We start from the raw sequence: 26,977 nt of genomic DNA, 5'->3' as shown, positions 1-26,977 counted from the left end.
AGGTGCAAGAGGAGGCCCTGTGTTGGATTCTGGAATGCAATGATAAACAGTGGGGAGGGGGCTGGTCCTGAGCTCAGCCCTTTGACTGTACTGGGATTTCCCCCAAAGCCCCAGGGCGAGGGGCTGCAATAGAAGGACAAAGAGTATGGACAGTGGACTTGGAGGAGGGGGAGGCTGAGCTTCAGCATCCTGGAGGGCCAGGACCGCCCACACCAGGAGCAGGAGAGGAGAGCCACAGAGAGGCCAGGTGAGAGCACTGTGCCTGATGCCTCAGGACCCCCAGGCCCTGTGACAGAGAAGGGTCTGGGGTGGCAGGTGGAGGTAAGACTGCATCTCTGGGAGAAAGTAGTCCCATCCTTGTCACAGCTCAGTTGTTCATTGTCAGTGAAAAACCTGGCTTCTAGTTTATACATCAGCCATGCGAGCTTGGCTAATGTGAGTTTTCCCAGCAAGCTAATCTGTGCTCTGGTTCCTGCACAGCAGTGAGGTTTCTGGGTGGGGTCAGCTGAGGGGTAAACGCTGCCTCGGGAGTCTCTTGGAGGACAACCAGCCAGTTTCAGACACCAGCCACATAGCTGGTCATGTTTAGTTCAAGCACAAAGATTGTGAAGCCCCATGATGAAAAGGCAGATGAATTCCAGTCGACCCAGGCTTTTCGCCAGCCTTTGCAGCCACGGCTGGGACTGGGGTTGTGATGCGAGCTGGGAGAGACCCACCTTATCCAGGCCGTCCCTCCTGTGTGTGGGGGAAGTGCTGCTAGGGGCCTGCTCATTCCTCCTTCCTACCGGCCACATTTTCAGCACAGCCATGCTGTGTGCGGGACTTGCCCAGAGCCCTGCAAGGGACAGAGAGATAGATCCCATCCAGTTCTTGACCTTGAGGCCCTGGGGGCGGTTTGTCTAGAGGGGCTGAGGGGGCAGGAGACCCGGCCCTGTTGGGGGTGGGGACAGTGGTGAGGGAGCATTGGCCCTGCCCTGGACTCACCTGGCTGCACCTGCTGCTTCTGGCTTTTCTCACTCCGAGGGTGGTCCCCGCAGGCTGGATTTCCATAAATTCCATAAATGTGATAATCAGTCTGTTCTGAAAAGCAGTTCTGGCTTACATTGTTTTTGGAAGTTTTGACCGAATGCACACAAAGAGCTAGATTAAATTAAAACAAAATTGCAATCGCTGAGTTAATGACTGTGACAATACAGATAATTCACAACCAAATTAATGCAATATTAGGTCTCATCATTATACTAATCTTCGCACAGCAAAATAGAAACAACAGTTGTTTGGGGAGGAATGATTCATTTCATGGGGAATCAGAGTTTGGGGAAAGTCTCAGAATTTGCTGCTGTGATCTGAGAAGGCAGAGGAGCTAAGATTTCTGAAGTGCCTACTGTGTGGGAGGATGCAGGGGGCGACAAAGAGACAGTCCCTCCTCCCAGGGCATGCCAGTTCACCTGGTGGGGACAGCCTTCAGTGACTAAGGTGAAGTGGCCTTGAGAGGAAGAGTGCCATAGGGAAGGCTTCCTGGAGGCGGGGGCACTGAGCTGAGCCTGGAGAGATGAGTAGGATTCATGGGGTCTCGTCTGCCCTGCTCGCCTTGCTTTTCTCTGCAGCCAGCTACAGTCTGGCTCTTGTCCCCTTTCCACTTCTGAAATGCTCTTATCAAGTGACCTTCCTGTTGCCAGATCCGCTGGTGGGTCCTCGGTCCTCATCCTCCCTGACTCCTGGCAGCCCGTACTCCTGGAAGCTTCCATGGCCTCTGGGGCTCCCATGGGCTTCGCCAGCTCCCCTTCTCGTCTCCTCTGCTGGACCTCCCCCCCCAACCCCCGCAACTTGTGAACCTGTGGGCTCCAGGGCCCAGCCCTCCCCTCCTCTCTCCCGACTCGCTGACTCCCACTGATGACCCGCACACTCAGTCCAGGCCTGGCCCTCCCAGCAGCCACACCCAGGTGTCTCACTGCCTACATGCTGCCTCCCTGGATGTCTAATATTTTTTAAAACCAGATTTCACAATACAGAAAAATGCACACATCGTAAGAGCAGAGCTGGATGCTTCTCCATAAAGTGAATGCACTTGGGGCATCGGCCCCTAGATCAGGAAAGAGAAGGCTGCAGCACAAGTACAGCACGAGGATGCCCCTCCTGGCCCCTCTGTGCCTCACTGCTTGGTGTGGCCATGACCCGACTGTCACCTGGGAGGGTCTTGCCGGGTCTGGTACCACATGTAAGTGGAATCATAGGACATCTGCTCCAGCGTCTGGCTTCTTTGGCTCCACGCCATGCTGGTGGGACTCGTCTGCGTTGCCGTGTAGCTGCAGTCCATCCTTTCCGTTGCTCTGGGGGTATTCCGTTGTATGAATATACCTCGGTTTATTCCTTCCACTCCTGATGGGCATTTGTGTGGTTTCCATTTTTAGGATAATGAGTAATCCTGGTGGAGGGGCTAAGGGCTCAGTTTTACTTCTTATCTGCAAACGTCCTGTCCTGCAGGGCTGAGCTTGACGTGGCGGGGGAGGGTGAAGGTGGCACCTGTGTTTGAACGGGGACCTGCCAGGCCTGGGCCACAATAGAGTGCCTACTGTTGGGCTCTCAGGCACCAGAGCTGGCCTTCATATTTTAAATAAAAGAGTGCATGAATTAATGAAGGGATAAATAAATAAATGAATGAATGAAAGGAGTGGCAAGTGAATGAATGAATGCATTCTGAGAAGAATGCCATTGCATGCCGCTTTGTGTCCAATACCGTGCTGGTCATTTTCATAAACGCTACCGTATCTAATCCTTGTCACAGTCCTTTGAGATGGGATTGATTACCTTGATTTTATGGATGAAAAAACCCTCAAGGCTCAGGGATCCAGGTCATTTAACTTCTCTGGGCTCAGTTTCCCCATCTGTAAATTGGCAACAGTAGGTCTCCGCCTGTTGCTGAGAAAATGAGTGAGAGACTGAGTCATCTTCATGGTTCGAGGTCACATGGCTTGTAAGTGGCAGAGCCAGGATTTGAACCCAGGAACCTTGGGTCATCCCACTGCACCATTTCCCCCACTCCACACCGCCTGCCTTCGGGGGCTTTGGGAGACTGAAGGGGTCGTGGCTGAATCTTTCCAACCCCAGCACATCTTTGTCTCTCCGAGCAGCAGGGCGTGAAGGGCTGGTCCCCGAGTTGCCTCTGTCCTCTCCTGCCTGGAGTCGGGGCAGTGATGACACAGATGGGTTTGGACGCAGCCCTGGGATCTGGCGCCCTCCCTCGCTAACCTTCCTTGTCCAGAGGAAGAGATTAGTGTACAATTGCATGGTCTCTGCTCACTAATTTCATTTTCTGTGTCTGGAGTAATAGGGCCTCTTGAACTCATTATGCGAATTTAAATTCAAATAATAACCAGCTTAGCGAGTGCCTCTGGAGCTCAGGCTGGGGCTCTGCCCTGAGCAAGGCCTGGCTGCTCCCAGCAGAGAGAATGGCTCCGTGGTTCCAAGGAGCAGCCTCCTTCCCCAGGAGCACGGGGTCAATCAGCCGATCGGTCAGCTGTGACCAAGCTGAGGCCACACTGACTCAACCGGGGCAGGCCCAGGAGAGCCCCTCTCAGTGCCTTCACCTTCAGAGAACCAAGTAGTAATTAGAACAGTGACCCATGAAGAGCCATGCCTGGAGGCCTGGTGGGGGCTTAGCCTTTTGGATGGGACAGTCTCTGGGCTTCTTCCATGAATTAGTCATTTATATCACACTCTTGGGCCAAGAGATGGATGTCAGTTTTGAATGGGGACCAAGTCTGGCCTTACTTTTTATTTACATCTGGTCCTGAGAGGTGAGGTGGGGGTGGGTGACATTTTCAAAAGAGTCATGGCCCCAAGCAGGACAAGAACCACATCCCTAGTGAGTGGAGCCATCCTTAGTTCAAGCTTGAGTGGTTGAAGAGCTGTGAACAGTAGTTACCATGTGCTCTGGGGGCTGAGACAATGAGCAAAGCTCCCTGGGCATCTCAGACTCCTGGAGGATCCCAGGAGGTTGCGTCCATGTTCACTCCTCATTGATTTCCTCACTGAATTCCTTGTTTCTTCCAGAGACTGCTCCCCTTGGCTAACAGTGTTCACCTCGGGTCTACTCCTGTATCTAATTCTCAGGAGACTGAGGCCAACCCTGCTCGGGTTTCTCCTTCCATTCAGTTCCACCAACAGCCCTGGGCCAGCCTCTGCACTGGTGACACTGAGATCAGACTCAGGGTCTTTCCGTGAGGACCTCGCAGAGAGGCAGGTCTTAGAGGGATGTTTTCCAAAGCTGGATTGTAACAGTGCGACCACAAAAAAACAGCTCCAGAAGGAAGAGGAGGCCTGGGGGTCAGTGGACTGAAGCAGTTCAGCAGGCTGCCTTCCCGCAGGACTGCTCAGAGCCTTTAGGGCTGCTGGGCGGTGTAGAAGGGGGCACTTCTCAAACATACACATGCATCACCTTCTCTGCATGTGAGCCACACGGCAGCCTGGACCAGACCCTTCCCCAGCCCTAGGAGGTGGGCAGCATCTCCATTTTACAGAAGAGGGACAGAGCTGCCAAGAGGTGAGGGACTTGCCGGGGTGCACAGAGCTCAGAGGGGAGGAGCTCGATTACAGACAGATCCCTCACTTGGACGGGCCCCTCTCGGGCTGTGAGGCCCTACAAAGTTGTTGGTTCATGGAATGGTCCAGAGCTGCCGTGTCGTGGCCTGGGCGCCCTGAGTCGATGGGGATGCTGCCTCAGTAGGGTTGCATATAGAGCATTTTGGGGGCTGGGGGTAATTGACGTCAGTCGTGAGCTCTGGCCCAGGAATCAGGGGCTGTGTAATGAGTCCAGCTCTGCCATTTATTGGCTGTGTGAGTTGGACCGGTTCCTTCTGGGCCTCGGTTTCTCCACTTGGAGATAAAGGAAACCTCTCCATCCCCAGGAAAGCTACTGGCAACCGATTCCTCAGCCTGTAGACAACTTGATGCATGCACCAGTATAGTCGGGAAAAACCGTTTTCTTTATTTGCCTGGAAGCCCCTGCTTTTTTCTGGCCAAGATGCCCATGTATCTTAAACTAACTGTATGGTCAGCATGAGGCCAGAGTACCTGCAGGAAGACTTGGATTCTGGTTGGGGCTCTGCCTGAACTTGCTGTGTGACCTTGGGCAGGGTATCTCCCCTCTCTGGCCTCAGGCACTCCACTCTATCTTCACAATGAGGCGATTGGACTTGCTGCTCTCAGGGCTCCACCAGCGTCTCATGACTGGGGTTCTCCAGGTAGTGGCTAATGTCTTGTGGTTGCAGCTGGCCAGGCCTGACAAGGGAGGGGACTGCAGGATATCTCCACCCCACAGCATGTGCCAGGAGACAGGTGCAGCCGGCTCAGCCTTCAGTGGGCGAGAGATGAGGTCTTGGTGGGGGGGTGCCCCATGGCCCCCCCCACACACCCCCCCGCAGGCAGGGCCCCAGGGTCCAGTGCTCATCAGCTCAGCAGGTAATTATGCGTGTGCTTTGTTCCCGCACAAAGGAGCTCTCAGAGAACCTCCCAGAGGCTCCGCTTCCTCCCTCGCTGATTTGATTTCTTCAGAGCTGGAGTGTGAAAGCCGGGCTGAACCTGCCTAATTGTGCCTGCGAAGGCTATTCAGAGAGACCATTCTTGGAAGGAAATCAGGACAATTAGCTCTTGGCTGCGGGGAGAGGGGGAAGCGAGCTAATCATGGTGAATGTCAGCCTGTTCCCCGGGGAGCCAGGGGGCACAGAGTTGGGAGAAGAAACGGGAGAAAGGAGCCGCATCGGCAGGCAGGAGCAGAGGCCCAGCCGGGACAGGGAGGGCTCCGGAGGGCTCTCCTTGGGCTCCATGACCTTGGGCAAGCCACCCACCCCTGGGGGCTCCATTCCCTGAGGCTGCACGCTGAGGCTGTGCAGAGCAAGCAGATGGAGCCCATTCTTCACGGAATGACAGGTGGGAGCTGTGGGTCTGAGCAGATGGTGCGGAAGGGCCTGCAGAGAGCGCTCCTGTGGCCAGTGCAAACCCTGCTCCCTGGCCGACCCTCTGCGCCGCGCTCCCGCTCCGTTTCCAGCCTGGGTCAGAGGAAAGTTTCTCGTTCTAATGCAAGCACCTTGTGGGCTTCCAGAGAGGGGGCAGTTCAAATCCCAGCTTGGCCTCTTAGCTCGGTGATGTTGGGGACGTTCCTCAACCTCTCTGAGTCACCATTTCCTAACTAAATGGGTGATAGTGCCGAGTGGTGACACCCAGTGGGTGAGAAATGCTCGTTGGCGTTGCTTCAGCATCACGAAAGTAGGGTCCATGTAAGTTCCTTTCCCCCATGACCAAAGTGTGTGTGTGTGTGCTCATGCGTGTGCGTGTCTGTGTGGCTATTTGGACAGAAGTGTTTCTAAACGGAGTATGTGCTTTTTCTATGTTTTTTGACTGGAGCCCAGCGAGCACATTCCATCTTTTTCTTTCAAAGAGGGGTAGAGGGTGTTAGAGTCTGAGCTGAGTCTGCATCTGGGCTCCCCCCGCTCAGCAGGTGTGTGTGACAATCGCTTCCATCTCTGGTTTCCTGGTTTCTCAGTAGAGATCATGACCACACCCACTTCCTAGGTGTGTTATGGGGATTAAACTCGTTAATAGGCTCAGAACCAGGACTGGCACTTGGTAAGTCTCAGTTACTTTTAGCAACATCATTATTATTTGATAGCTCAGAGTCACACTGTAAAGTCCACATGTGCCAGCAGGTGAGGTGGGGATAAATCCATTCGTGTGTGGCTGAAACGAGAGAATGGGGGCTCAAGTTCAGCCAGCGTTCACTGGCAAGGCTGGCAGGCTGGCATCCACCCGTACTGGTCAGTTCTTGGACCATGACAGTCGTTAAATATTTTGGACACCATCCCTGGATGGAAGAGAGAGAACTCTCAGGGCTGCTTCCAAATACAGGGCATTGGGAGACAGACGTGGGTTTGGCCAGAGGTGCTGGCCCTGGAGGTGCCCAGTTCTGCTGTGGGAGCCCAGGGCGCTGCGAGGCCGCTCCTCTTTGAAGCTGGCCCCACAGCCAGTCCTCTGGTCCCTGGCGGTCCACCTGGGTGTGAAGCTGCTAAGCCAGCCTCAGATTTTTCAGTCAGTCACATGGGGACAGGCTGCCTCGGGCTGCCACGGCGGAGAGAGTAAGCTTCCTCCATTTATTCCTTTATCCTTTGGCTGCTCCTAGAATGAGAGGCTTTGCATCCCGCCCACTCAGAGGGCAGCCCACTGCACTCGTTAGTTTTCCTCATCTCCACACTCTGCAGGACGTGTTGGAGATCCGGCATCTAAGTTTCTCAGTGGGCACCTTCGCCGAATCCCGTGGGATGAAATTTCCGGCTGGGAGCAGGGCAGAGACCAAACGTGGGACCTCCCAATTAGTGGGCCCCCGAAGTGACTGCCCCAGGACTCTGCTCCGTGCAGGAAGAAAGGCGTGTGAAGCTAACTGGGGGTGCCAACACGATGCAGGGGACCAGCTCCTCATTCTGGGCACAAGGGAGGTAAATATTGGAATGCTAAATGAAATAATGGCGTTAAACAAACTCTGTAAACGGCACCAAGCCGCCAGGTGCTCATGTTATCATGACTAGAATCCTCTCTGGGGCGACGGGGTGGAGAAGGAGCAGAAAACACGACCCGTGAGGAACGGTGAAGAAATCAGGGGGACTTCTTCCCCAAAGAGACCTGGAAAGATGCATTTGACTTTCTCCAGTAAGGGTTTAGTTGGAGCCATGTGCCGTGTGCACGTGTTCGGACTCCACGTCGTGTCTCATTCCTGTGCTGCTGGGTGGGGCGGGGGGTGGGGGCGGACTTGGGCTCCGCGTGAAGAAGCCCTTCCAGCAGTCAGCGGGAATACAGCAGCTGGTGGCAGTTTGCTGGGCATCATGGGGTGTCTGGAGTTCTGTCCACCCCGGGTTCAGCTGAGTGTGGTGGGGGCCGCGTGGAGCAGATGGAGCCCTGCTCAGTGGTGCTGTCTCCAGGCCCAGCCTCCCCCCACAGCCCCTCCCCACTGCCCACCTGCCGGGAGCACACAATTCCATCTTAATACCTTTTCAATAAAGCCTTAAAGACGACAAGCCCCATTTCCGAGCTGAGCAGAACAGTTATTTTACACTTCATCTAATTGATTAAAATTACTCCTCTAAATTAACCAGGCCTTGCAGAGCCCCAAGGGCAGCAAGGCCTGGAGCCGGCGCAGCCTGTCCAGGAGAGATGCTGTGGGAGCTGGGCAGCAGGGGCCTGTCAGAGCCCCTTCTCCTCAGCCCAACTGCCCCCACCCCAGCCTCCTGATAACCTGCAACCTGTCAGCCAACTGGCTCCTAACAGGCTCTGTAACCTCCCCAGATGCCAGTGTAACTAAAGGGTGCCTCCCTTTCCGGGTCGGGGTGGGTCAGGGACACGACAGCTGCTCACCGCGCACAGTGAGGCGGCAGGCAAGGTATTTGGCGTCCAGGGTCTCCTTTAATCTTCCAAACTCCCCCAGGAGGTAGATAATTATGATCCCATTTTACAGCTGAAGAAGCCAAGGCCTGCTAGATGGTGCTGGGGACCAAGGCTCACTCGGTGGACTCTGGAGCCCCAGCCTGTCCACTGCCCCCTCCAGCCATGCAGAGGCCCCAGGGCTGGGACAGTGCCTTGCCCGTGTGTGCTTCCCACTGAACCCTGATGGGGTGTGTGCCCCGCACCCTGCAATGCTCCAAGCGCCCCCCCCATGTGAACCTGGTTAAGAGGGTGCCAGTTTGTGCACACTCTCCCCCCGGGGAAGCTTTATGTCCTGTGAGGGCTGGGGGCGTGGGAGAGGGCGACTCAGCCTGTAGGGAATGGGTGTGCCTGCGCAGGGACTGCCCCGCACTGTGTGGGGCTGATGTCGGCATGATATCAAATTCCTTAAGAACAGGAACGTGAGCCTATGCCTCCTTCGGCTGGATTCTGTAAAATTCTGTGTGGTGCACACTTTGACACCTGCCAAAGAGGCCTGTCCCAGCCTGTTTCAAGATGGGGCTCAGACGCCACCTCCTCTGGGAAGTCCCCAGCTCTCCGGCCTTGTGTTTGGCCTCCCCTGGAGCATCTCCCCTGCCGTGGACTTGATTATGGGGAGGTCCCTCCCCTGTGCCCATCTCCACTGGGCCTCCCTGGGTCTACCACAGCACTGCCCCACAGTAAGTGCTCAGGAAATGATTGTCAGATAAAAGAATGGACGTAGGAGAAATGAGTGCCTGGACTTGGAATGGACCCCCTAGATGGACTTGGGAAGAGTCTTCTCCGGGCAGGTCCCTGCTCCTGGACTTCTCTGCTCAGCCCGAGACACCTTCTGGCCCTGAGGCCGCAGGGGGCTGACACACCCTCCTCCCTACCCAGACCCAGGTGGTAAATGCCAGCAGTGCCCTTGAGCAGGCCTGACACAGCTGGTGGCAAGATGGGGAAGGGCAGGGTCTGGAATTCCCCTGAAGGCGGAGCACCCTCCTGGCCTGGGGGCCGTGGGTGTGGGTCTGGGTGGGTCTGTGTTTGGGGGGCGGTGCACGGGTGCATCAGGGGCGCGAAGGCCGAGGTCCTGCCTTGCTGGTCTTCTACACCCACGGGCAGTGCATAGCCCTGCTGGGTGCCGACACAAAACACACCAACGTGAAGGTCCTCTTCCCTCGGCTTTCCTGCCTCCTAGCTCTGCCCCTCTCCGCTCTCCTCCCCGGGCCAGCAGGAAGTGGAGGCAGCACGGAAGCCAAGAGCCTGGGTGGAAGGCTTGGGGAGCGTGATAGGGTAGGCCAGTTCTCATGGGGGAAGTGGCTGCAGCCAAAGTTCTCCCGATGGAGCTGAGACCTGTGACCCTGTCACTAACCGCCCGGAGGGACCCGAGGGTGGGTTCGGAAGCATTTAACTGTTTGGGAAGCAGTCACCAACCACCCTGAACAGACAAGCCCCACCATAAGGGCAACGCCTGTGGCCTTGGCCTCGTTTTAGTGCTAAGATCTCTCCAGGAGGAGCTCACGCCTTGTGACCAGAACCTGCAGTGGACGTGGAAGCCTGTGGTGCAGTTGAGCCTGCACAAGCGAATGCCCACCTCTCCCTTTGTGGTACTCGTTCCCCATCCGAAATAAAAGACCCCTGCTTTCCCGTGTTTGCGGACGGACACCATGACTTTGCAAATGATTCCGTGTGGGCTTCTATTTGCTCAAGTCAGTTTACTTTGTGTGACAACTGCTTCTGGTCCAGAGTCTGATTTTAACTCGCCAGGAAGTGGACCTGCTCTTGCTTTGGTAACAGCCCAGGGACAGGGTCCCCAGACCAGGGCGTGGGTTGTGGGTTATGGGGGGTGGGGATTGGCCGTGCTGGCCAGGGTGAGAGGAGGCGGGTTGTCTGGCTGTCAGGTGAGCCTGGACGGAGGTGCGAGATGTGGGATCAGGAGCAGCGCCCCCAGCCCTGGAAGCCGTGTACTTGGATCACACTTTCCCAGCTGGAGTTCCTCATGGCAAGTGTTTATGGCCTGCCCATTCCCGTTTTCTAAATCGAAGATGATCATGGCTGTTTCCAGCTCTCTTCCCACACCAGGCCGTGGCGGCCTGCTGCCTCTGCGTGGTTAATAAACCCGTTAGTCAACGTGCCTGCTTGCCCGGAGGAACTGTCCCCAGGGCTTTCTCAGAGACATGTCTCAAAGCAACACAGCAAACTGTCAGAAGGAAAACTCTTCCTCTATGCATTTGGGTTCAGCATTTGGGGCCTGCAAATTTAACTGACCATGGACAGATTAACAGGAGAAAGGATAAAGGAGAAAAAGATACAGTTTATATGCATATGAAGTGCACGAAAGAAATGGCTCAACAAGTAGACGTAGGGGTTTACACACCTAGATTCATAGGGAAAAGGGAAGGGCAGGAAGAACACTGGGTTTCTTTAGGAAGGACTATGGGCTTTCAGGGGACAACCGGGAGCTCAGACCGTGGTGGTGGTGGTGTTTATGCGGATGGTCTTCTCCTTTCCTTCCCGGTGGAACCTCATGGGGAGGCGTTTATGGCAGTTTCATTGCCAGAAGTGTCTGCCTTGAATCAGATAAGGGAAGCTCCCGAAAGGCTTCCTTGGGTACCTGTTGAATCTCAAATGTCTTTGGTTTAAAATAATCTTCGCACCAACTCTGGGCGTCAGAGTGGGTCCCCACACCACTCTCAACAACTATACCCCACCCCCCTTCAAACAACTATAAAGGTCGGTGACCTCTGAGCTGGCCCGGGGGTTCACCTTCCAGCCCGTTTCCTGTTTATCCATTCCCTGCTCCCTTCTCTCCTCTTGTCCCCTTCCTTCTACCCACTCGCCCACCTCTTCCATCCTTCAATCCCACCTTTCCCCAGTAGCTGACGTGTGCAACTGCGCCTGGGCTCCTTAGGCAAGAGCTCCCAGCACCAGGCCCAGCGCGGGCGCAAAGCAGGCGCTCCACACAGGCCGCGACTTCATTCATTAGTCAGCACTCAGCCTTCCAGGCCCCAGTGCCTCACTTCTCTTTATAAATTCTCGAGTTGAAGCACACTTTTTTTTTTTCTGAGGAAGATTAGCCCTGAGCTAACATCTGCTGCCAATCCTCCTCTTTTCGCTGAGGAAGACTGGCCCTGAGCTCACGTCCACTCCCATCTTCCTCCAGTTTATATGTGGGACGCCTGCCACAGCACGGCTTGAGAAGCAGTGGATAGATCCACACCCAGGATCCGAACCAGCAGACCCTAGGCCGCTAAAGCAGAACGTGCGAACTTAACCTCTGCACCGCTGGGCCAGCCCCCGAAGCACCCTTTTTGAGTATAATTTTAGACGTCCAAAAAGAGGGAAGATGTATTAGATTAGCTACTGGGTCCAGAACTGTTCCTAAGAAGGTGACTGTCTTTGTTCCAGGAAGTGCCCTCATACATGACGCGGAGGCCTGGATGTCCCTGGACCAACTCAGCAGAGAAGACTGAGAAACGCTCTGCAGGAGATGAGTTCTGGTTTTTGCAGCACAGACAGTAAAAGATGAAAAGGCCAGTGTGATGGGGGGTGGGCCCGGCTGTGGGCTCTGGGCTGTGGGTGGAGGCCAGGGTGCTCCCAGGAGAGGGCATTCTGACACTGGCGGGGCCTGCTGCTGCTTTTAAGTGGGCTGGCACGGCCCCAGTGCCAGCTTCCCTTTCATAGTCCCCTGGACGTCCACCAGCTCCTGAACGCTCTGTGTGAATGAACTTGAAGTTCAAGCTTTCTGAGCTCGAAGGACAGCTGAGTTTCACACCTGGATTTCTGAGGGTGGAAGCAGGAGCCCAAAAGCTGAGGCCCGGGAGGATGCAGCCCCGGGGATCTGAAGGAGTCCTGGAGAGGCTGTGAACGAGGAGGTAGGGAGACGGGAGGCAGTTTGTCCCAGCTCCTGAGTCCCAGGAGGCCTTGGCTGACATCCAGTTTACAGAGACTGAGGGGGTCCCACCTGCTAACTGTAATTCAAATTCTGGTACCCAAGCGAGCCAGACCAGAGGAGCAGCCCCAGCCCTGCCCTGAGGCTCTGCCCAGCTCTTCCTTACTCTGACAGGGAGCTCCACCCTGGCTCCTGCCACGAAGGCCAGCTCAGGGGAGCGCCCTGAGACCCGGGCTTAGCCGAACTTTCCGGAGGAAAGGGATGCCAGCTGCCTTTCTCTGCAGGCTCCCCGGCTCTAAGGAAACCCCCAGACTCCCCAGCTGTGAGCTCCTGTGCCTGCCAGGAACCCTTGTCACTCTTTCCACCTTCTAGAATGACCTATTTGCAATTTCCCCAATTAACTGTCACATTTCCTCCTTGGCTGGAACCTGGAATTTGTTTTTGAGTCTGAGCAGGTGGCTGGAGACACAGAACATAAATATATCATGATGTGGGAATTGGCTTGCTTATCATGGAAACAAATATCCTCTCTCCTGAGAAGGGGTCTCTGGGCCAGATTGCTGAATAATCCCTTCGCTGGCTTGGATCTCCGCAGGTGGGGGAACTAGGCGGCCCCCAGCCCAGACTGTGGGCTCTGGAACCAGGGGGTTTCAGGATGAGTCACTGATGCTGGAAGGGGGAGCTGGATTGGCTGTGTAGTCAGTCTTGTTTTCCTGTCTAGTGTGAGTGTGTGTGTGAGAGAGAGAGGGAGTGAGGGAGAGAGAGAGGTTGATGCCAAGGAGATGCCTGCCTCGCTCATTGGCTCGGCTGCCCTTGGTGGCTGCAGTCATTTTGGGCCTGTAATGGGGACAGACACAGGCCCCGGCTGCGAGGTGGGTCATGTGAGGCCTGGGTTTCTCTCTGTCCCCTCCCTGCTCCTTCGCTCCAACAGCCTTCCTCCTGGAAGAAATCCTGAGGCTCCCACCTGCCTCCGAGCAGCAGAGAGAGCAGAGACTGCTCCCTCCCAGCCACAGCCCCTTAACAGCACAGGAGATGAACGCCTGATTAGAAGTCAGACGCCAGAAGGAGGGTTGTTCTAAAAAACCAGTGCAAAGGAGGGGCCAGGAAAGGCAGCCTCTGCTAAAGAGTCCCCTAGGCAGGGGCCAGCACCTCGGGGCTGCAGGCAGCTCGGAGATCCGGGGCCAGGCCTCATCAGGCGAAAAGAGGTCATCTAGAGGCCCCACCACCCTGAGCAGACACAGGTGGAGACTCTTTTGATGGGTGGCAGGGCCCGCGCAGACCCCAGGCAGCGAGTCTGCTGCGGGGCCGCCTGGCATCAACCCATACCCGCTCTGCTGCTTCTGTGCAGCCTGACCCAGCGTCCTCCCAGGTGACCTTTGTCCTATCCCTCCCCGGGGCTGTTGAAGGGACTAAATGAGATAATATGGAATAGAGTTCGGGAAAGGGAAAAACAGCCCCCCAGTAACGACCTTCACGCAGTCACGGGGAAGAGGCACCGAAGCGGGAGAGGGGCCAGCCGAGTGGGCAACTCTGCACCGAGAAGCCGTGGTCCGTCTGCTCCGTCCCGTCTCCTGACAGCCGTCGGGCCTCCAGAGTCTCGCCTCCAGTCTAGCCAAGGCCTCTCCTGGCCTTCCTGCACTTGCTCATAAACAGAGGCCTGAGCGTGAAAGAGGCAGGCGCTGGCGGGGTGTGCCGTCCAGTGGGCGCCAAGGCTCTCAAGGTGACCTGCAAAGCTGAAAGGGCTTTAGTGAAGTTATGATTCGGGGAGTCGCAGAGGAGCTGTCCTGGGCGTTGGGTCAGGACCAGGGACTGGAGACGTCCCTGGATGACATTCTCCTTTCATGAGGGACAGAGCAGGTCAGCCTGTCAGCTGGGCAGAGAAAGGAACAGTCACGGACACTTCCCCAGCGCCAACATCCCTCAAATAGTTTTTCAATAAGAAATATTGAGTGTCAGCTGTGTGTCAGACGCTGTCTGGACAGAAACCCGGTCTTGTGGCGTTAGGAGGAAAGGAGAGCACAGGGAGCCGGCTGTGGGGGCACCTGCGCCCCGGGGGCTGGGGTCTGGGAGGGCTCAGGAGAAAGGTCCGCTTCAGGGATGTCTAAAGACTTGGGAAGAAAACCTGGTGGGGAGCGCAGGGGGATGCTTCTCCAGGCTGAGGCACCCCCATTGGCCAAGGCCCAAAGATGAGAGGTACCACGGCTCCTTTGAGGGATTTTAGCGTGAATTTAGCTAAATGTGTTTTCACATGAATATACCGAGTGGGGGGGGACGTGGCGAGTTCACAGGGCATGGGTTTGGGAGTCAGACAAACCTAGGTTGGGTCTTGACCCAACCCCTCACTGGCCACATGACACCAGACAAGTTACTCACAGTTTCTCTAAACAGGGAGTGCTGATCCCTCCCTCACGCCATTCTGGGGAGGGCTAAGGGGGTGATGGAGGTGAGGGCAGCACTGTGCTGGCGCCATGCGGCCCTCCTCCGTGCTGCTTCCCTCTCCCTTTCACCATCTCCAGCTGGAGGACCCGGGGCAGGCTGCGACGACAAGGCTGAGCGAGGCTCTCCATTCTCTACTTATCAAAGATTTATGGGAATCCGGCTCAGCTCAGAGCTCGGGGAAGGCACAGTGAATGCCCTTTTGTTTTTAGCTCAATTTTGTGAGCAGAATGCTCCTGGGGCTGATAGATTTTTCCCAGTAATGAAATTGTAAAAAGAATTGAGTTATGCCTCTCTGGCTCTAAAGGACAGTCCGGGCCCTTCCCCAGTCCGCCCTGTGTCTCCAGCAGACGCTCACTTCCTGTGCTTGCTCAGGCCCCTTCCCCTCTTCCTTCTGACAAGGCCTCTAGACTATGATCCCCTGAAAGAGAGGGGCTTGGGGTGTGCACTTCATTATTGCACTCAGCGCTGGAGACATAGTTTGTGAAATAAAATGTGGGGACCCTTGCTCGAAACTGTTATCAAGAATTTCAACATGGCGACAGCACAGCGTGAAACCAAGCCTGGGCCCTGGCGACGGGCCTCCCGTAGTGCCTGGCAGGTCTCATTCGGGAAACGCCTGGTGAATGAAGGACTGAGTCTCCTTGCCCCTCTCCCTTGCCTGCCCCTCTCGTCCCCCCATCCTGCTGTCTCCCTCCTCCTCATGGCACTCGCTGGCATGGCCGCTGGCTGCTTCAAGCCCTGCTGTGCTACTTGCTGCTGTTGAGTCCTGAGTCAAGTGACTGAGACTGTCTGTGCTCAGTTTCCTCGTCTGCAGAACCGGACAGCGACAGCAGCAGCCCCTCCCCTTTGGGGCAGCGGGGGCTCCCTGGACGGCCTGGGTCACAGAAGCATCTAGAGGTGCTGCCTATGATTCGTGTTCTTTCTCCTCTCTCTTCTCTCTCTCCTTTCATCTCCTTCCTTGATTTTGTTCCCCTTTTCTCGGTCCCCTTCCTCCCCCACCACAGCCCCCACCCCCAACATGCACGATAGTGGCTAATGCTGACCTGCTCTTGCTACTGAAAATCTAATGCCCGGGCTCAGCAAGTCGCCGGGGAGCAGCGTGGGCAGGTGCAAGGGGAGGCCCAGCTCCAGCTCTCCACTCTGAAGCCCCCACCTACGCCTCCTCCCCCAGGGCAGGCCCCTCAGTGGATAGGAGCAGCCCTGCTCACCACCCCTAGGCTCAGGCCTCTGGGGCACCTTGGAGCCTCACCCAGAGTTGGCTCTCATGCCTCAGGCAGAGAAAGAGAGCCAGGAGGGAGACAACGGAGGACCTCTGAGTGCCCTGCTGTGGGAGGAGGGAGGTGATGGAGGCCCCTCTGTGGGAGGAGGGAGGTGATGGAGGCCCCCCTTAGGTAGGAGGGAAGTGAGGGAGGCCCCCCAAGTGCCCCCCTGTGGGAGGAGGGAGGTTTGTGAGGACACAGAGAGAAGGTGGCCAGCTGTCTGCAAGCCGGGAAGACAGCTCTCACCGGAAACCAAACCCTATCAGAATCGCAATGTTGGACTTCCAGCCTCCGGAACTGTGAGAAATAAATGTCTGCTGTTTAAACCCCCATCTGTGGCGTTTTATGATGGCTGCTGGGGCCGGCTAAGACCGTGGCACTTGGGGAAAGCTGTGTTCCAGATGCCCTCACGGTGGCCCTGCTGCAGCGCTGACCTCTGCAGAGGGCATCGCCTGTCTGCGAGCTGCCTCCTTGCAGACCCAGCCCTCTATGAGCTCCTTGGCAGGTGGGGACCAAGGCTCATCCAGCTCTGTGTCCCCAACGAAAGCATGTCCCACAATAGCCTGGGGGCGAAGTGAGGAAGAAACCCTTCCCAAAGGGTCACCCTTTCCAGAAGACCTCAATGACAGAGACTGCTGAATACTCTCCTGAAACAAAAACACTTGCTGCTTCTGTAAACTTTCTCCTATGTGATGCATCTTCACTTTAGAGAAAATTTGAAAATAGAGAGAGAAGCAAGAGGAAAATACGCCCATAACCCACATATAAACAGAGAGCCCTGCTAACACGCTGTTGGGCCGGCTTCTGCTCTTTAATTGAGACGTAAGTGCTTTTTCTCTCATTTAAAAATGTTTATCGAGATACAACACACAAAGCAGGATGCACAAATCTTAGGTGTGTGGTTAGATTAAGTTTCACACATATACACACCCGTGCACCCCCACCGGGATCAGGACAGAGAAGGTCACAGCTCCCCCGGGCTCCCGCAGGCCCCTCCTGGCCATCCCACCTCTTGCTCTGGGAACCACGATCTGACCACCACCTGGGATGGTCTTGCCTGTGCCTGAACTTCCTGTGAATGAAGCCAGTCTGTGGCCTTTGCGTCTGGCTTCTTTTGCTCATTATCACGTCAGGGAGACTCGTCAGCGTGCGCAGAGTGCTGGACTGTGTTTCTAATCGCCGCGTTAACGATTCCGTTGGACGAACACAACACTGTCTGTTAGTTCTGCCGTTGAGGGACATCGGGATTGTCCCTGACTATTGGCTATTGTGAATAAAGCTGCTATTCACCTTGCACACGTGTCTGTGGTCACATGCCCCCATTTCTCTGGGGAATATATTTAGCTGTAGGAGTGCAGGGTCAGGGGATAAGCCACTGCCCAGTTTTAGTAGAGGCGTGTAAATTTGGGGGTCTTAAAAGAGCACTGATCATAACACACGTTAAATTTTGTGGTCAGCTCTTTTCACTCAGCGTCATATGATAACTACTTTTTAAGTGAAATCTTTTATTTTGAGATAGTTGTAGATTCACCTGCAGTTCTAAGAAATAAGCCAGAGAGATCCTGGGAGGGAGACCCACCCATCTCCCTCAGATGTCCCTGGTGTCATTTGTACTCATTCCCTGGTGTTCTCTGCACTTTATCACCCATGTCGGTTTGCGGATCCACCGCCACAGTCAAGACCCTGGACAGTCCCCACGTGTCAGGGATCCCTCCAGCTGTTCTCCTGTGGCCACACCCACCTCCCTCCCACTGTGCCCGCCACCCTCTGGCAACCACTGGTCTGTTGTCCATCTCCATACTTCTGTCATCACGGGAGAGTCCTGTAAGTGAGCTCAAACAGTGTGGCAGCTTTTGGGATTGGCTTTTTGCACTCAGCATCGTTCTCTGAAGCAGCCCGGGTTGTCTCTCGGGTCAAGAGTTTGTTCTTTGTTGCGGCACGTGTTCCACGGCAGGCCCGGGCCAGCGTGTTTACCGCTCACTCTTTGAAGGACTTCTGGCTGTTTCCAGTTTTTGCCTGTTACAGATAAAGCTGCTGTGAACACTCGTGTGCAGATCTTTGTGTGAACATGAGTTCACAAAAGAGTGCAATTGCTGGATCAGATAGTGATCGCTGTTTCTAGAGGAGCCCAAGGTCATGGGTCACTCTGCTGATAATACATTCTGTGACCCCGAAGTCCTTATTATGACCCCTCGGGGGACCCCTCCATCCCGCGGTTGGGAGGATTAGAACTTCCCTCTCTCTAACCCGGGTCTAGACACATTTCCTCTGGGGAGGGCAGCACCTCACCCCGATCAGGCTCCCTCTGAGAGGGTCCCCACCCACGACCCTCCTGTGGGGTGGCAGAGCCCCACAGGTGGGCAGAGGATATCCTGGGTTTATTCTCTTTTCTCCCCAGAGGCAGGATCCAGGAGGTTTACAAGCCAACGCCCCCAGCTTCAGAGGCATAGGTCTCTTCACCTCAGTGTCGCCCACTGTGCAGACCGAGATCTTTGAGACAGCGCACAGAGCCGGCGAGAACGCCTGTCTTCTGGCAGAATCTGGCTTGGTTTGCGGGAAACTTGCTTACTTGCTTCCAGCAGAAAATACCATCTCGATTAGCCTGGAGATAATGAGAATTAAATCATTCTCTTAACTATAGAGACAGACTGGGTAAGACCACTGTGTTTTCAGCATCCTAGACAGAAACTGGTAACCAAATGGTTAAAAAAAAAATTCCAAGTCATCCATTATTTACCCTTGCCGCATAATGCACGAGGCCGTGAGCCAGGCCCATTTGTATTTTCAGCGTTGGCCTCAACTGTCAGCCCACTGCTTTGTGCAGCTGCCCGCAGAGGCCTCGACCCCTCGGTTGGCCCTTCCTCCCCTTAAGCTGTGTTTTATGGGGAAGGGACGGACCTCTGGCCCCAGGCCTCCTGCGTCCTGCTCACTCTGCTCCCAGCCTGGGTTGTGCTCCCTCTTCTACTAAATTCTACTCATCCTCCAAGGCTTAGCCTGGAAATGGCTCCTCCCTGACTCCTCCCAGGAGAGGAAGGGGTCCCCCCTCGCCCGTCCCCCTGCAGCACTTTGGGCTCTGGTAGAATGTTCTCAAGCACTGCCACCGCCATGACTTAACTGTTATGACTTATTTAATTTCTATTATCTGCCAGACACTTAGCACACATTCTCACATTGAACCTCGTGACAGCTCATGAGGCGGGTAATATAGTTCTTAACTTTAAGATGAAGGAGCAGGCTTAGAGAGGTTGATTAATTCAAAGACACAGAGCTAGTAATAGGCGGAGGTGCTGTTTACCTGCCAGAATTTAGTAGCTGTCATCTCTTTTCTTCTTGATCATTCGAAACAGAAGTTTGTTTAGTCTTTTCAAGAAACCAACTTTAGGTTTTGTTGATTCTGTCTCTTAGTGCATTAATTTGTGTTCTTACTTTTATTCTTTCCTTCTACTTTCTTTGGATTTATTTTGTAACTTCTGCAGATGGATCCGAGTTCATTACTTTTCGATCCTTCTTCCTTTCTGCATTTAAGGCTAGGAATTTCCCTCTAACCACAGCTGTGGTTGCATCCCACACATTTTGCTCTGTAGGAGTTTATTATTCCATACAAAATATTTTTGAATTTTCATTGTGATCTCAAGCTTGGATGGCACTCACATTTGACTAACTCCGTGGCTTGCTTTTCATTGTGTATGTACTTGGCACTGAGCAACTCATCTTCCCATCCATCTCTTCCTGGGATCAATCATGCAGATTTTCCCCCAGTCCCAAAGCAGGGTGACTCCCCATTGCCTGGCCTTTCCCCTGTAGGTTCAGCCAAGTTCGAGGCCAGTCCTGTTAGGTGGGCTCAGGTTACATGTCTCTGTACCACCTGTAACTGCTTTCCCACCCAGACGTCACAACCACTACTGGGTGAGGGCAGTGTCACTACAGGGATACCACAGGCTCTGTTCTAATTTACCACAAAAATAAGCAATTTATAACTTGGGTGCTTTAGCCATTATTGGTCATACATTTTGACCATGGGCCACTTAATTTGAGAAGATCAAGCAGCCCACTGCCTATGCATTCCAAGGGGAAAAGGCAGTGGTGCTAACAAAGTAGAGGGGAGCTGAATGAATTAACTGATCTTGACTTTATGACAAGATCGGCTTTGACATATCCCACTCAGACTCAGCCTCTTTCAGAAGGGGTAGGTCTGTGTTTTGAGTGTGGTGGGCAGAGAAGGAGGTGGTACCAGCAACCCATCACCTTCTCATTCCACGTCTGCGCCCAAGGATCAGGTCCTGGCAGGCGCCCTCGGGACGTATGGGGCTGATGCAGCCTCTGGCAGCTGGAGGCTCGGAGGCAGCATCAGGTGGCAGCACCTCTGGGCCAGCATCTCCTAGCCCCACCCCTCCCTCAGTAAGTCACTTTTCTTGTTCCTCTTGCTGAGCAGGGCTCTGGGTCTCATTGGCTGATTGGCTCAAAGAAGCAGGATGCTTCATATTGGCTCACTGCCTTTTCTGGATGAGGGAGACAAAGTCTCGTAACATCAGGAATGCAAACGCTCTTGCGGCTGGGTCTCCCTGACCAGCGCTGGCCTGGTGTTTTGCTATTTTAATCACAGGACTTGCAGTTCATAAACAGCCTCTGCTTCCCTCATCTCCCAAAGCTGGGTAATCACAGCTAAACTTAAACTTCCTTCCCCTCCCATATTCCTCTTTGCTAATAATTTATGCAGCCAACTTGCCTGGGAGTAGGGCGACCAGGTCACCCAGGTTGATGGGGACCATCCTGGTTGTAGCGCTGTAAGTCCAGCTTTGTGGGAGCCCCTCAGACTAGGCAAAGTGGGACAGCTGGTCATCCCACCTGGGGGGCTCACACTCGGGAATGTTCGGCTTCTCCTGTGGTTCTTGGCAGATGGAGTGAGAGAACCCGGGCAGAAGGGCTGAATTGAAAGGTTTGGTCTTGGGGCACCAGCCTGGTGCAGGGCTGGGACTCCATGCAGCCCCTGCCTGCCCCTTGACCTCCTCTTTCTCTCCATGTCTCCGTGCCATGAGCTGGGAGGGGAGGAGTGGGAGACCTGAGCTCTCTCTGCCTCCCAGAATGGATCCCCAGCCCAGTAATGCCAACTGTCCTTGCAGGAAGTGTAGCGCTGAGCCGTGTCACATCCCGGGCCTGGGAGGGGCTTAGTAACCATCTTGTCCTCCACTTCTTTTACAGATGGGGAAACTGATCCCGGAAAGGGAGGAGACATTCCCAAGTAATAATAGTGGCAACTCGACTTTGCATTGTGGGTGATAGGATAGCACAGGTCTGCACAGGAGCTCAGGTGTGAGCTCCGTCTCCGCCCTGAGAACCAGCCACATGGCAGCAGCCAGTGTGCCCAGAGTGGGCTCACCCAAAGCCCAGGGACAAAGGGCCAAGTCGTCTGGCTTCTAACATTTACAGCAAATCGTGCAGGATGGGATGGATTTGGAAGATTTCTGTGATGTTTTGTTTGACTAATATTTATTTTTCTCTTGTACCAGTATTTTAACAAACGTTCTGGAGGAAAGACAGAGGAGAATCAGTATGCAGCTGCTAAGCTTGGCTGCTGACTCCCGGGTGAGAGAGAGAGAGACAGAGAGACAGAGACTGAGATGGTGGGAGGAGAGAGAGAGACACAGAGAGATGGGCTGAGGTAGTGAGGGAGAGAGAGGAAAAGGAGAGACAGGGAGAGAGTCGGGGGCAGAGAAGGGAGAGGCTGAGGGCATTAATTCATTAATCTCTTCTTATAAAGACAACTACAGCCATGCGTCGCATAACAGATGTCTCAGTTGGCAACGGATCACACGTATGACGGTGGTCCCACAGGGTTAGTATGGTACAGCGCGGGTGTGTAGCAGGCTAGCCCATCTAGGTTTGTGTAAGTGCACTCTACCGTATTCACATGGTGAAACTGCCTAATGATGCATTTCTCAGAACACAGCCCCGTCGTTAAGCGATGCACGACTGTATATTAAAAAACTATTCATTAAGAAATTCTGAAACATATTATACTATATACTTTAAAAAAGCTTTTTTATGATGGGAAGTTTCAAACATATGCAAACAGAATAATGTAAGGAGCACCGTGTGCAATGTCAACAGGGATCAGTGTGTGACCAGTCGTGTCTGATCTTTGTCCCCATCCATTCTCTCCACTCCCAAATCTGGATTATTTTGAAGTAATTCCAGCCATAGCATTTCATCTGTAAATATGATTGACTATATTCTCGAGTATACCGAATATCTTCTTGAAAATACCCCTGAATGTATTCTTGAGGGTGAGGAATTCTTACAAATGTACATGCTTATGTCCCTGAGTGTCCCCTTCCATGCCTTTCAACTTCCTCTCTCTGTCCCTCTGTCCCCTCTCCCTGATCCCTCAACCTCCCATCTCTGCCCTCCCTAGTCTTCCCTAACCTCCAGAGCTCCACTCTGACCCTCAGTTTCACCTTCTAGGGGGTGGGCAGCCCAGCCTGTGCTGCGCTGGCTCTCCCCTCCATCGTCTCTCTCGGACTCAGTTTCCTCTGGCTGAAGCAGTAGGGAGCTGGACAGAGACAAGTGCAGCGTAGCTTGAATGTTGTTACGAAGTGAAGTGGAGAAGAATTAGCCCAAACTTGGTAGAAATCTTCGACATATTAAAAAAAAAATCCCATCCATATGAATCACGTAAAGCAGGAGGTCGTCAGAATCCTGACTGTGTTGACTGAAGTGGCCTTTTGATGTGTTGACGAGCTGTGTGATCTTGCACAGGTCGCCTCACCTCCCAGAGCCTCAGTCTCCGTCTCTGTAAAGGAGGTTGGACCATAACAGTGGTTTTCAAACCACTTTGGAAGCAGAGTCCTTTTTTCCCCCAACCAAAGCGTCAGTGAACCTTGCTGTGTATGACAGTTAAAAGTGAGGCCAGGGCCCACGGGAGCAGGTGCTGAGAGCAGGCTGCCTGGACCAACCCCACCCCCACCCCCATGCCTCGGTTGCTCATCTGCCAAATGGGTCTGAGTTTTCCTAGGATCAGATACATCTGAGGGGCTCAGCCCGGGGCCTGGTACACAGTCAATGCTCGGGAATCCCTGCCATCCTTAGCATTTCTTGCACCCTGTCTGGGGTCGGATGGGGTCTGGGGACTGGCTGGGCCTTGGACACTGCCCCTCTCCTCATCTTGGGCCAGCCCTCACCCTCCACTGGGCTTGGGGACACCAGTGTTCTGTGCTCCGTGTTCTCAGGTCCCAGTGAGCTGTGCTCTGAACCACCCAAGTCAGGCAGGGCCAGGACAAGGACCCAGGCTCTCTGGTGCCCACAACTCTGCCCCTGGCTCCCATACCCCCCAAGAGGGAGCTCGGAGGAGGTAAATGTACTGGGTGGCAGGGCTCTTGACAAGGTCCCCATGCAGCCAGCCTCTGGGGGGTGTTTGCCCAGCCTGGTGGTGCCCCCAACCTTGTATGGCATGTCCCTCTCGACTCCCGTTCCCTGAAGGCTCCCAGACAGGGGTGACCCAGAGGCTCGGGTCGTCCATCCCCCTGGCTTTTCACTGCTGTCGTGCGCTGCCTCCTCTTTCCCCACCAGAAGGGTCCCGGAGAATGATCAGCTCTGAAGTTAATTATAATTACAGACAACTGCAGCCTGGGTTGTCATAGAAACCCCGGCTCATGGCTCTGTCTGTGGGACTGCAGCTTCGCGACCTGGCAGCCGCAGCCGGGGACACACACCTCCTTCCTACCTGGGCTGCATTTCAACAATCCTCAGGGAGAGTTTGGGAGGAGATGGTAAAACGCAACCATAGATTTCGCTACTCCCAGCCGTTTGAAACTAGCAGGAAACCCCGAGCCCAGGTGACCAGCGAGAAAGGCTTCCTCTGCGTCTGCATATGAGTCTGCTCTCTTGTTCCCGGCAGCAGTTTCTGGGGAGACATGAGTGCTCTGAGGCCTGGCCGTCCCTGTGGGCCCCAGGTCACAGCGATGGCAGGTCACCAAGAGAACGAGAGAAGCAGGGGCTTTGGCCCTGTGCATATCTGTGTGACCTGAGGCAAGTCACTTCACCTCTCTGAGCTGGGGTTCCTGTCTGTAAAATGGGGATGGTAAAGCCCACCTCCTCACTTTGTCCGGAAGGTAAAATGGGTTGATGCACGGGCCAGCCACATCACTGGGTCTGTCAAATGTCAGCCCTCTTCCTACGTCATTGCTATCCTGGCCCCACAATGGCATTCTGGGACAGAGGAGGCGGAGGGGGGCCCTCGGCTCCCTGCTCTACCTTTGAACTTTGGACTCACACTCTTGGGTGCAGTGATTCTCAAAAGTGGTCCCTGGAGCAGCAGCATTTCAGCACCTGGGAGCTTGTTAGAAATGAAAATTTGCAGGCCCCACCCCAGACCCACCGAGTCAGAGACTCCAGAGTGGGGCCCAGTAGTCTGTTTTGAGGTGTCCGCTGGGACCCTGATGCCCCTCACGTGTGAGAACCCCTGCTGTGACGTTCATGGGTGATACCCTCTGTGCCCTTTCCCCGAGGAACAGCCTCCGCTAGTCTGCCTTCCTCCGGATCGGCAACCCCCAGCTCTTCCCCTCCACTTTGGGCCCGTCTGAGCTGGGTCCAGGTTGTCGGGGGCATGACGGGCTGGGCCAGGGCCACCCAGGGGTCCTGCCTGGGGTCTGATGCTCCCTCAGCGTCTCAGCTCAGGCTGCCACACAGAACACACCACAGCACTCATCTCTCGGGGTGCTGGAGGCTGGAGGCCAAGATCACAGTGCCAGCAGGTTCCGTTTCCGGGGAGAGCTCCCCGCCTGGCTTGCAGACAGCGGCCTTCCCACTGTGTCCTCACATGGTTTTCTCTCTCCCTCTTCTCATAAGGATGCCAGTCCTACTGGATCAGGGCCCCACCCTTATGACCTCAGTTAACCTTGACCACCTCCTTAAAGGGCCCATCTCCAAATACGGTCACACTGAGGCTTGGGCCTTCAACACGTGAATTTTACAGGGACACAAACGTTCAGTGCACAGCCCTGGCCTCCCCAGGCCCTGTGAGCTCATGGCACCTCCCTGCTGGGATGCCAAGGGGCAGCTGGTCTCAGCCTGGACCTCCGGCCAGGCAGTGGGTGTGGGGAGGCTGTTGTGGATCCTCTAGCACCATCCCAACACGCCAAATCCCTGAGGAGTGAGGCGGGGCTGGGGCCGGAAGATGGCAGGCAGGCTGCTGGGAGCGTGGCATCTGCCCTGGCAGGAAGGTCTCCCTAGAGGTGAATCCTTCTGGAACCTTCTGTGTGAGGAGTCAGGAGTCGAAAGATCCCAGTCCCGGCCTCGTCAGGAGGCTCTGTCCTGACACGGACACACTGGTCCCTTGGATACCGAACACCTGTTGGGCATTTCCTGTCCTGGGGCTGTGCTGAGCGCCTTCACACCTCAGCGCTCCGGGGATCCACAGGCAACACTCCCATCCCTCAGATGGGGACGGCGGCAGACAAGGACCAGGCAGCGCCCGAGTCGGGGGCTGTGACCCAACCCCGGGCACCGACAGCTCCTCGCGCCACAGCCGCCCGTCCACAGCTGGAAGGAGAGGAGCTGCTGTCAGGGGTGCCTCGGGGCGGGTGCAAGTGGGTGGCCCCTCCCTCTGCGGCAGCGCCCACTCCGGGCGGCCAGACTGACCGATTCCACAGGCTGAAAAGTTCACGCGGAAGCAGTCTGCGAGGGAAGAGGAGTTTGAGGAGCTGCCTGGAGCAGGGACAGGTGACTCATCACCATCAACCAGAGCAGATCGCAGACCGGAAGCCGAAGGCGACAGTGCCGTGCGGGGCCGGAAGGGGTGACCGAGCACACTTTGAATTTATGGTATTCCAGGTCTTGGGTGTCAGCTCTGCCTTGGCTGCTGGCCGATGACCCCGACTGGCGCAGGAGCCTGCAGGCAGATCCCTCAGTGGCTGGTGACAACCAGCCTGGGGGGCTCAGGCTGGTGTGGGGTGAGAGAGGGTGGGGTGTAGGGAGCTGGTGAGTCTCCACACAGCCCTGGGAGGCAGCAGTGTATGAAGAGCAGCTCCAGGCTGTGTGATCCTGGGCAGGGCACTTAACCTCTCAGGTTCTGTTTTCCCATTTGTGTCAAGGGAACACAAGTACTGACTTCACAAGGTGGGGATTAAATGAGATGATGTGTTTGAAACGTCTGGCTTGAGGCTTGGTAACCCCAGACGGGCTTCCTGAAGGCAGGGCAGGTCTGATTCGTCTGCACACCCCCAGCCCCTGCCCAGAGCCTGGCCCATCGTGGGCCCTCAGGAAGCATCTGTTGCCCTCCCCCGAGAGAGGCTTCAGGGAGAGCAGCCCCCCTACAGCCTCAGACAGAGCCTCAGCAGGGACAGCTGGTGAAGCGGGAGCGAGGAGGGCCCGGCTGAGCCACAACGGTGACGGCAGGAACAGTTGTGGGGCGGGGGGGGTACCGTGACAGGGCTGTGACTGCACCACTCACTGGAGGAGTGGCCCGGATGCTTCACCCAGAATCTCTGAGCCCATGTCCCTATGTAAAACAGGGCTGATGCTCTGCAGGGCTGAACTCATGCCCAGGAGAGGGACCCTGCACTGGCCTTGTAGGTAGTTAGCTCACAGAAGTAGAGCCAGTTGTCGGGGACATCGGGGAGAAGGACCAGGCAGGCGGGGCAGAGGCTGGCTTTTCTCTCCCCCCTTGCAGGACTTGTGGAGTTCTATTTATTGAGCTCACAGGAAGCCTGTGGCCGTGGAAGGCTGTGGGGTCAGAAGGACAAAAAGCCCTTGTTCTTCTGGAACTCTACCTCGACGTCTGGACCTAAGCTCCATACGTCCTCCCGGCTCTGGTCTTTCGTGAATGATGGTGCCAGAGGGATTCAGTGGATTCACAGTGAGAGCTGAAGGCCAGTGGCAGAGGGAACTGTGTTTCTGAGGAAATGTGGGGCTGTAGAAAGAGCCTGGGCTCAGACCAGGGGCC

General features: G+C 55.2%; 1 protein-coding gene across 1 annotated transcript in view; it reads left to right on the top strand.

Annotated features, from left to right (window-relative positions):
• RRM2 (ribonucleotide reductase regulatory subunit M2) overlaps window positions 1–12,012 on the top strand; it is a 35,024-nt gene extending 23,012 nt beyond the window's left edge. Inside the window, exon 12 of the transcript XR_006888718.1 lies at window positions 11,857–12,012. The gene's annotated coding sequence lies outside the window, so the exon portion shown is untranslated. The remainder of the gene's footprint in view (window positions 1–11,856) is intronic.
• Window positions 12,013–26,977: the final 14,965 nt, after the last annotated feature.

The sequence above is a fragment of the Equus quagga genome, chromosome 5, assembly GCF_021613505.1.
Source record: "Equus quagga isolate Etosha38 chromosome 5, UCLA_HA_Equagga_1.0, whole genome shotgun sequence".
NCBI lineage: Eukaryota > Metazoa > Chordata > Mammalia > Perissodactyla > Equidae > Equus > Equus quagga.
This window is presented reverse-complemented; position numbering and strand designations above follow the sequence as displayed.